Source organism: Triticum urartu, chromosome 7A (genome assembly GCF_056163025.1).
Source record: "Triticum urartu cultivar PI428250 chromosome 7A, HENAU_Tu73, whole genome shotgun sequence".
Taxonomy (NCBI): domain Eukaryota; kingdom Viridiplantae; phylum Streptophyta; class Magnoliopsida; order Poales; family Poaceae; genus Triticum; species Triticum urartu.
Window position 1 is genome coordinate 97,973,197 of NC_141879.1, and position 10,393 is coordinate 97,983,589.

Consider the following 10,393-nt stretch of genomic DNA (forward strand, 5'->3'; position numbering starts at 1 on the left):
TCATTCCAAATCATCTAACTTCCCGAACGGTCACCCATCCTCCCACTCCCCCAGCCTGAGCACGCTTAACTTCCAGGTTCCATTCTCCCTCGCTCCAAGTCTGCACTTGTTGTTTTCCTGGCAATAGTAAGATGTCAATCCTATTAACCTTCAGTAATTTTGCTTGAGCATGAAGTGACACATTTCACTGTTTGAGTTTGAAACTATTGTTTTAAAAAACAATAATTATTTACTAACACTAATATTTCTTGAATAATTAGTTTGACCATTGTTTGACCACAGTTTGACCACAGTTTGACCAAAATTGAAATAACTAAAATAATTATTTAGTAACACTAATATTCTAGAATAATTAGTTTGACCATTGTTTGACCACAGTTTGCCCACTGTTTGAATATTTTTCAATTTTTTCCACTCTAGATCTTAAAAGCCTCGTAACACTAATATCTTAAATTTGGATGTAACTTTTCGAGTAGATGATTTTTCATATAAAAAACTTTTTCATCCGAGTTAGTATGCAAAAGTTATGCCCATTTTTACAAATTTCAAAGAGATTTTGCAAATAAAGTCAAAATTCACATTTGCAAATTTTCCCAACAACAAGACCACATATCACATGAGAAACTCATTTTCTTTTATTTTTTTGACATTTCCATTATTTTCTTTTATTTTTTTAAACTGAAAAGGCGATCCACAGGGGGGGGGGGCGTAGAGTTTGAAAATGGGACCTTTAGTACCGGTTCGTGGCACGAACCGGGACTAAAGGTCTCAACCCCATTAGTCCCGGTTCGTGCCTCAAACCGGGACTAAAGGTCTAATCTTTAGTCCCGGTTTGAGGCACGAACCGGGACTAAAGGTCATCGCACCCTTTAGTCCCGGTTCATGTCTTAAACCGGGACTAAAGGGCCCGAGTGAACCGGGACTAATGCCTTAGCCGCACGAACCGGGACCAATGCTCACATTAGTCCCGGTTCTAGACTGAACCGGGACTAATGGGCTGAGCCGGCCTGGACCATAGCCCTGTTTTCTACTAGTGGCTCCACCACAATAGCTACGCTGACTGCACGAGCATTAGCTGCCGCTTTAAATCCTCAAACGCCTTATCAGCCGCTGAACTCTAGACGAATTGATCCGTCTTCTTTAGCATCTGATACAAAGGGATTGCCTTCTCCCCAAGGCGGCTGGTAAACCGGCTCAACGTGGCAATCCGGCCTGCCAAGCGTTGAACGTCATTGATACACTTTGGTTTAGCCAGGGAGGTGATAGCTGTGATCTTCTCCGGATTAGCCTCAATTCCCCTGTTGGACACCAGAAAACCAAATAACTTGCTTGTCGGTACACCAAAAACACACTTGGCCGGGTTGAGCATCATCTTGTATGTCCGTAGGTTATCAAAGGTTTTCTTCAAATCGTCAACCAGAATCTCCCTCTCCCTTGACTTAACCACAATATCATCCACATAGGCATGTACATTACGGCCAATCTGTTTATGATGGCAATTCTGTAGACACCGTTGATAAGTTGCCTGGGCACTCTTGAGCCGAAAGGGCATAGATACATAGCAGAAGGCTCCAAAGGGAGTTATGAACATCGTCTTCTCCTGGTCCTTAACTGCCATCTTGATCTGATGATAACCAGAATATGCATCCAGAAAACTCAAACGCTCACAACCCACCATAGCATCAATAATTTGATCAATACGGAGGAGGGCAAAAGGATCTGCTGGACAAGACTTGTTAAGATCTGTGTAATCCACACACATGCGCCAGGTGCCGTTTTTCTTAAGGACCAGCACCGGATTAGCCAGCCATTCAGGATGAAAAAATTCAACGATAAAGCCAGCCGCTAAGAGCCTGGCTACTTCTTCTCCAATAGCTTTGCGTCTTTCTTCATTAAACCGGCGGAGAAACTGTTTCACCGGTTTGTACTTAGGATCAACATTAAGAGTGTGCTCAGCGAGTTGCCTCGGTACACCTAGCATGTCAGAAGGCTTCCATGCAAAAATGTCTCGATTCTCACGGATGAACTCGATGAGCCGAACGAAGGTGTAGTGCAGCGGATGAAGGTTAAACATAGCAAAGATGTCATCAAACCGCAGGACGATCGTACCCCCGATGTCGCCATCCACAATGCCCTTGCCCTCTGGCACCTTGGCCACGAAAACCGGGTATGCCACATCCTTCTCTCTGAGACGCCGCTTCTCCAAAGAATGAACGCTGTCGTGCAGACTCTGCATAGCACCGGTTGCAGCATTAAGTATATTTGGCGGTAGCATCGCCCTACCCGCCACATGCACCCTCCTCGAGATATCCTTAGGTGAAGGTGGCCCGTCCTGAGCACGGATCGAACTCGGTGCCGGCTGGCTCGCACCGGCGCCCTTGTTAGTCTTTCGTTTCCGTCCCTTCTTCTTGATCTCCTGTAATGGGACCGAGTTCTGCTCACAGACCGCCTTCTTGAGCGTGTTGGGGCTGATAATATTTCGCACCTCAGCTATCTGAGGCTCGGTGAAGGCGGGAGCTGGAGGCGTGTCCTGAGAACTGAACGCCAGACGATGCCTGTTGCAATTGGATTTCTCCGCCGTACCAGCTAGATCGCGGTCGTCTTGGTTGGGTTCTTGAGAAAGAGGCCTGCAAAACTCGTCAGCGTACCCATGTTCGGAAAAGTACTTATCAACTTTGGTAAATGTACCGTCGTCGTTGTCGTCACCGTCTGGATCCTGTGCCATAGGGCTGTCCGGATCCAGTGCCATAGGGATGTCCGGCAGGTCCGGTAGCGTTGCGGCGTTCTTGCCATGGCTTGGCGCCGGCACGACTGGCGGTCATGTCTGTGGGGTGGTGTCCCCCGCCCCCAAACGAATCTGGCTATTCGGCCAAAGCAGTGGCCACTGTACGCAGGTGCTGACGGTCATCTCATCTTCTTCGTCGGCCCCAGCGGGTCGAATCGGAGGTAACAGCTCGTCGCAGCCTGGCAGCACCCGAACCACTTGAACCCTATACATTGTGGGTGGCATTGGATTACCGTGGAACATGGGTTTGCCCGGTTGGACGATTCTGCCCTTGGCGACATCGACCAACTCGGCGCCCACGAAGTGCAGAAGAGTGCAAGGAACGTCGGCGGTGCCCTGCGAAAACATGTACAGGGCGTCAGGGATGCCCAGTCAAAGGCAAGGAGATGAAGTCATCGGCCGAGAGGCTTAGTTACCGTGATGCCGTCGAGCTCGGCTAATGTCGAGGCACCGCCAACGGCGGGCGTGCAACTGACGGAGGGGGCGCTTGCTGGCGAGGTGCCGGCCGGCGTACACCCGGGTGCATTAAGCTCCAATGCCCGTGCCGGCGCCGGAGACACGAATACCGCCTCCGCCGGAGACACCAATGGCGCCGCCGCCGGAGACACCAATGGCGCCGCCGGAGACACCAATGGCGCCGCCTGCGCGCTGTGCGAGTTGCTGGCCGTGAAGCTGGGAACCGGGGGAGGCCCCTGTTGGCCGCCCGCAATCCACGTCGTCAGCCCATGAATCAACGTAGGCACCATGGCGTTGAGCGTCGTTCCAAGTTGTTGTTGCACTTGCTCTTGGACAAGCTCCGGAATCCGCGCCACTTCTGCCTTGAGTTTTTCAACCTCGCGCGTCTGGCTTTCCGAGCTGGTCTTTTTCTCCTTCCGCACACCAGCGGTATAGTATGACCCCCATTTTGTTGACAAGCCTTTGCCGGCCACACGACCAGCTGACGTCGGCTTAGTGAGCTTATCCTTGTTTTTCATTACGTTCAACGCCCTATTTAAAGGGGTGTCGAAAGGGGAGCTCTGAGACGACCCCACGCTACTGCTTTCATTGTCCTGCGAAAGGAACGTGAACCATTTAGAAATATTGGGGATTAATTAGAGTGCCACCATATGGAGGCTACAATTTAAATACAATCGATCTTAGCTAGCTATCTGTTCACAATCTTCTTGCCCTTCTTTTTCGCAAATGGAGTGCTTCTGTGGAACGGACGTCCTTTAGGTAGGGTGGTCCTGCTTCTTCTTGTGGTGTATGCTGCTACTTCATCGTCGTCGTCATGTTCGATCTTCGGGTCGCTGTACTTGTCGAAGTCTTGCTCATTGGCTACTCCATCCATTCTTCATCATGTTAAATTTGGGTGTAACTTTTCGAGTAGATGATTTTTCATATAAAAACTTTTTCATCTGAGTTAGTATGCAAAAGTTATGCCCATTTTTACAAATTTCAGAGAGATTTTTCAAATCAAGTCAAAATTCACATTTGCAAATTTTCCCAACAACTAGACCACATATCACATGAGGAACTTATTTTCTTTTATTTTTTTGACATTTCCATTATTTTCTTTTATTTTTTTTAAACTGAAAAGGCGATCCACAAGGGGGGGGTGGTAGAGTTTGAAAATGGGACCTTTAGTACCGGTTCGTGGCACGAACCGGGACTAAAGGTCTCAACCCCATTAGTCCCGGTTCGTGCATCAAACCGGGACTAAAGGTCTAATCTTTAGTCCCGGTTTGAGGCACGAACCGGGACTAAAGGTCATCGCACCCTTTACTCCCGGTTCATGTCTTAAACCGGGACTAAACGGCCCGAGTGAACCGGGACTAATGCCTTAGCTGCACGAACCGGGCCCAATGCTCATATTAGTCCCGGTTCTAGACTGAACCGGGACTAATGGGCTGAGCCGGCCTGGACCATAGCCCTGTTTTCTACTAGTGGCTCCACCACAATAGCTACGCTGACTGCACAAGCATTAGCTGCCACATATAGTAGGAATGGTTCCTTGTCAATCGGAGCAGCCAGAACAGGTGGATTGGCTAGCTGCCGCTTTAAATCCTCAAACGCCTTATCAGCCGCTGAACTCCAGACGAATTGATCCGTCTTCTTTAGCATCTGATACAAAGGGATTGCCTTCTCCCCAAGGCGGCTGGTAAACCGGCTCAACGCGGCAATCCGGCCTGCCAAGTGTTGAACGTCATTGATACACTTCGGTTTAGCCAGGGAGGTGATAGCTGTGATCTTCTCCGGATTAGCCTCAATTCCCCTGTTGGACACCAGAAAACCCAATAACTTGCTTGTTGGTACACCAAAAACACACTTGGCCGGGTTGAGCATCATCTTGTATGTCCGTAGGTTATCAAAGGTTTCCTTCAAATCGTCAACCAAAATCTCCTTCTCCCTTGACTTAACCACAATATCATCCACATAGGCATGTACATTACGGCCAATCTGTTTATGAAGGCAATTCTGTACACACCGTTGATAACTTGCCTGGGCACTCTTGAGCCGAAAGGGCATAGATACATAGCAGAAGGCTCCAAAGGGAGTTATGAACACCGTCTTCTCCTGGTCCTTAACTGCCACCTTGATCTGATGATAACCATAATATGCATCCAGAAAACTCAAACGCTCACAACCCTCCGTAGCATCAATAATTTGATCAATACGGAGGAGGGCAAAAGGATCTGTTGGACAAGCCTTGTTAAGATCTTTGTAATCCACACACATGCGCCAGGTGCCGTTTTTCTTAAGGACCAGCACCGGATTAGCCAGCCATTCAGGATGAAAAAATTCAACGATAAAGCGAGCCGCTAAGAGCCTGGCTACTTCTTCTCCAATAGCTTTGCGTCTTTCTTCATTAAACCGGCGGAGAAACTGTTTCACCGGTTTGTACTTAGGATCAACATTAAGAGTGTGCTCAGCGAGTTGCCTCGGTACACCTGGCATGTCAGAAGGCTTCCATGCAAAAATGTCCCAATTCTCACGGATGAACTCGATGAGCCGAACGAAGGTGTAGTGCAGCGGATGAAGGTTAAACATAGCAAAGATGTCATCAAACCGCAGGACGATCGTACCCCCGATGTCGCCATCCACAAAGCCCTTGCCTCTGGCACCTTGGCCATGAAAACCGGGTATGCCACATCCTTCTCTCTGAGACGCCGCTTCTCCAATGAAAGAACACTGTCGTGCAGACTCCGCATAGCACCGGAAGCAGCATTCAGCATATTTGGCGGTAGCATCGCCCTACCCGCCACATGCACCCTCCTCGAGATATCCTTAGGTGAAGGTGGCCCGTCCTGAGCACGGATCGAACTCGGTGCCGGCTGGCTCGCACCGGCGCCCTTGTTAGTCTTTCGTTTCCATCCCTTCTTCTTGATCTCCTGTAATGGGACTGAGTTCTGCTCACAGACCACCTTCTTGAGCGTGTTGGGGCTGATAATATTTCGCACCTCAGCTATCTGAGGCTCGGTGAAGGCGGGAGCTGGAGGCGTGTCCTGAGAACTGAACGCCAGACGACGCCTGTTGCAATTGGATTTCTCCACCGTACCAGCTAGATCGCGGTCGTCTTGGTTGCGTTCTTTAGAAAGAGGCCCGCAGAACTCATCAGCATACCCATGTTCGGCAAAGTACTTATCAACTTTGGTAAATGAACCGTTGTCGTTGTTGTCGCCGTCTGGATCCTGTGCCATAGGGTTGTCCGGATCCTGTGCCATAGGGATGTCCGGCAGGTCCGGTAGCGTTGCGGCGTTCTTGCCATGGCTTGGCGCAGGCATGACTGGTGGTCTTGTCTGTGGGGTGGTGTCCCCTGCCCCCAAACAAATCTGGCTATTCGGCCAAAGCAGAGGCCAGTTTACGCAGGTGCTGAGGGTCATCTCATCTTCTTCGTCGGCCCCAGCAGGTCGAATCGGAGGTAACAGCTCGTCACAGCCTGGCAGCACCCGAACCACTTCAACCCTATACATTTTGGGTGGCATTGGATTACCGTGGAACATGGGGTTGCCCGGTTGAATGATTCTGCCCTTGGCGACGTCGACCAACTCGGCGCCCACGAAGTGCAGAAGAGTGCAAGGAACATCGGCGGTGCCCTGCGAAAACATGTACAGGGCGTCAGGGATGCCCAGTCAAAGGCAAGGAGATGAAGTCATCGACCGAGAGGCTTAGTTACCGTGATGCCGTCGAGCTCGGCTAATGTCGAGGCACCGCCAACGGAGGGCGTGCAACTGACGGAGGGGGCGCTTGCTGGCAAGGTGCCGGCCGGCGTACACCCGGGTGCATTAAGCTCCAATGCCCGTGCCGGCGCCGGAGACACGAATACCGCCTCCGCCGGAGACACCAATGGCGCCACCGCCGGAGACACCAATGGCGCCGCTGGAGACACCAATGGTGCCGCCTGCACGCTGTGTGAGTTGCTGGCCGTGAAGCTGGGAACCGGGGGAGGCCCTTGTTGGCCGCCCGCAATCCACGTCGTCAGCCCATGAATCAACGTAGGCACCATGGCGTTGAGCGTCGTTCCAAGTTGTTGTTGCACTTGCTCTTGGACAAGCTGCGGAATCCGCGCCACTTGTGCCTTGAGTTCTTCAACCTCGCGCGTCTGGCTTTCCGAGCTGGTCTTTTTCTCCTACCGCACACCAGCGGTATAGTATGACCCCCATTTTGTGGACAAGCCTTTGCCGGCCACACGACCAGCTGACGTCGGCTTAGTGAGCTTATCCTTGTTTTTCATTACGTTCAACGCCCTATTTAAAGGGGTGTCGAAAGGGGAGCTCTGAGACGACCCCGCGCTACTGCTTTCATTGTCCTGCGAAAGGAACGTGAACCATTTAGAAATATTGGGGATTAATTAGAGTGCCACCGTATGGAGGCTACAATTTAAATACAATCGATCTTAGCTAGCTATCTGTTCACAATCTTCTTGCCCTTCTTTTTCGCAAATGGAGTTCTTCTGTGGAACGGATGTCCTTTAGGTAGGGTGGTCCTGCTTCTTCTTGTGGCATATGCTGCTACTTCATCGTCGTCGTCATGTTCGATCTTCGGGTCGCTGTACTTGTCGAAGTCTTGCTCATTGGCTACTCCATCCATTCGTCGTCATGTTAAATTTGGATGTAACTTTTCTAGTAGATGATTTTTCATATAAAAAACTTTTTCATCCGAGTTAGTATGCAAAAGTTATGCCCATTTTTACAAATTTCAGAGAGATTTTGCAAATAAAGTCAAAATTCACATTTGCAAATTTTCCCAACAACTAGACCACATATCACATGAGAAACTTATTTTCTTTTATTTTTTGACATTTCCATTATTTTCTTTTATTTTTTTTTAAAACTGAAAAGGCAATCCACAGGGGGGGGGTAGAGTTTGAAAATGGGACCTTTAGTACCGATTCGTGGCACGAACCGGGACTAAAGGTCTCAACCCCATTAGTCCCGGTTCATGCCTCAAACCGGGACTAAAGGTCTAATCTTTAGTCCCGGTTTGAGGCACGAACCGGGACTAAAGGTCATCGCACCCTTTAGTCCCGATTCATGTCTTAAACCGGGACTAAAGGGCCCGAGTGAACCGGGACTAATGCCTTAGCCGCACGAACCGGGACCAATGCTCACATTAGTCCCGATTCTAGACTGAACTGGGACTAATGGGCTGAGCCGGCCTGGACCATAGCCCTGTTTTCTACTAGTGGCTCCACCATAATAGCTACGCTGACTGCACGAGCATTAGCTGCCACATATAGTAGCAATGGTTCCTTGTCAATCGGAGCAGCCAGAACAGGCGGATTGGCTAGCTGCCGCTTTAAATCCTCAAACGCCTTATCAGCCGCTGAACTCCAGATGAATTGATCCGTCTTCTTTAGCATCTGATACAAAGGGATTGCCTTCTCCCCAAGGCGGCTGGTAAACCGGCTCAACGCGGCAATCTGGCCTGCCAAGCGTTGAACGTCATTGATACACTTCGGTTTAGCCAGGGAGGTGATAGCTGTGATCTTCTCCGGATTAGCCTCAATTCCCCTGTTGGACACCAGAAAACCCAATAACTTGCTTGCCGGTACACCAAAAACACACTTGGCCGGGTTGAGCATCATCTTCTATGTCCGTAGGTTATCAAAGGTTTCCTTCAAATCGTCAACCAGAATCTCCTTCTCCCTTGACTTAACCACAATATCATCTACATAGGCATGTACATTACGGCCAATCTGTTTATGAAGGAAATTCTGTACACGCCGTTGATAAGTTGCGTGGGCACTCTTGAGCCGAAAGGGCATAGATACATAGCAGAAGGCTCCAAAGGGAGTTATGAACACCGTCTTCTCCCGGTCCTTAACTTCCATCTTGATCTGATGATAACCAGAATATGCATCCAGAAAACTCAAACGCTCACAACCCGCCGTAGCATCAATAATTTGATCAATACGGAGGAGGGCAAAAGGATCTGCTGGACAAGCCTTGTTAAGATCTGTGTAATCCACACACATGTGCCAGGTGCCGTTTTTCTTAAGGACCAGCACCGGATTAGCCAGCCATTCAGGATGAAAAAATTCAACGATAAAGCGAGCCGCTAAGAGCCTGGCTACTTCTTCTCCAATAGCTTTGCGTCTTTCTTCATTAAACCGGCGGAGAAACTGTTTCACCGGTTTGTACTTAGGATCAACATTAAGAGTGTGCTCAGCGAGTTGCTCGGTACACCTGGCATGTCAGAATGCTTCCATGCGAAAATGTCCCGATTCTCACGGATGAACTCGATGAGCCGAACGAAGGTGTAGTGCAGCGGATGAAGGTTAAACATAGCAAAGATGTAATCAAACCGCAGGACGATCGTACCCCCGATGTCGCCATCCACAAAGCCCTTGCCCTCTGGCACCTTGGCCATGAAAACCGGGTATGCCACATCCTTCTCTCTGAGACGCCGCTTCTCCAAAGAAAGAACACTGTCGTGCAGACTCCGCATAGCACCGGTTGCAGCATTCAGCATATTTGGCGGTAGCATAACCCTACCCGCCACATGCACCTTCCTCGAGATATCCTTAGGTGAAGGTGGCCCGTCCTGAGCACGGATCGAACTCGGTGCCGGCTGGCTCGCACCGACGCCCATGTTAGTCTTTCATTTCCATCTCTTCTTCTTGATCTCCTGTAATGGGACTGAGTTCTGCTCACAGACCGCCTTCTTGAGCGTGTTGGGGCTGATAATATTTCGCACCTCAGCTATCTGAGGCTCGGTGAAGGCGGGAGCTGGAGGCGTGTCCTGAGAACTGAACGCCAGACGACGCCTGTTGCAATTGGATTTCTCCGCCGTACCAGCTAGATCGCGGTCGTCTTGGTTGGGTTCTTGAGAAAGAGGCCCGCAGAACTCGCCAGCGTACCCATGTTTGGCAAAGTACTTATAAACTTTGGTAAATGTACCGTCATCGTTGTCGTCACCGTCTGGATCCTGTGCCATAGGGCTGTCCGGATCCTGTGCCATAGGGATGTCCGGCAGGTCCGGTAGTGTTGCGGCGTTCTTGCCATGGCTTGGCGCCGGCACGACTGGCGGTCTTGTCTGTGGGGTGGAGTCACCAGCCCCCAAACGAATCTGGCTATTCGGCCAAAGCAGGGGCCAGTTTACGCAGGTGCTGAGGGTCATCTCATC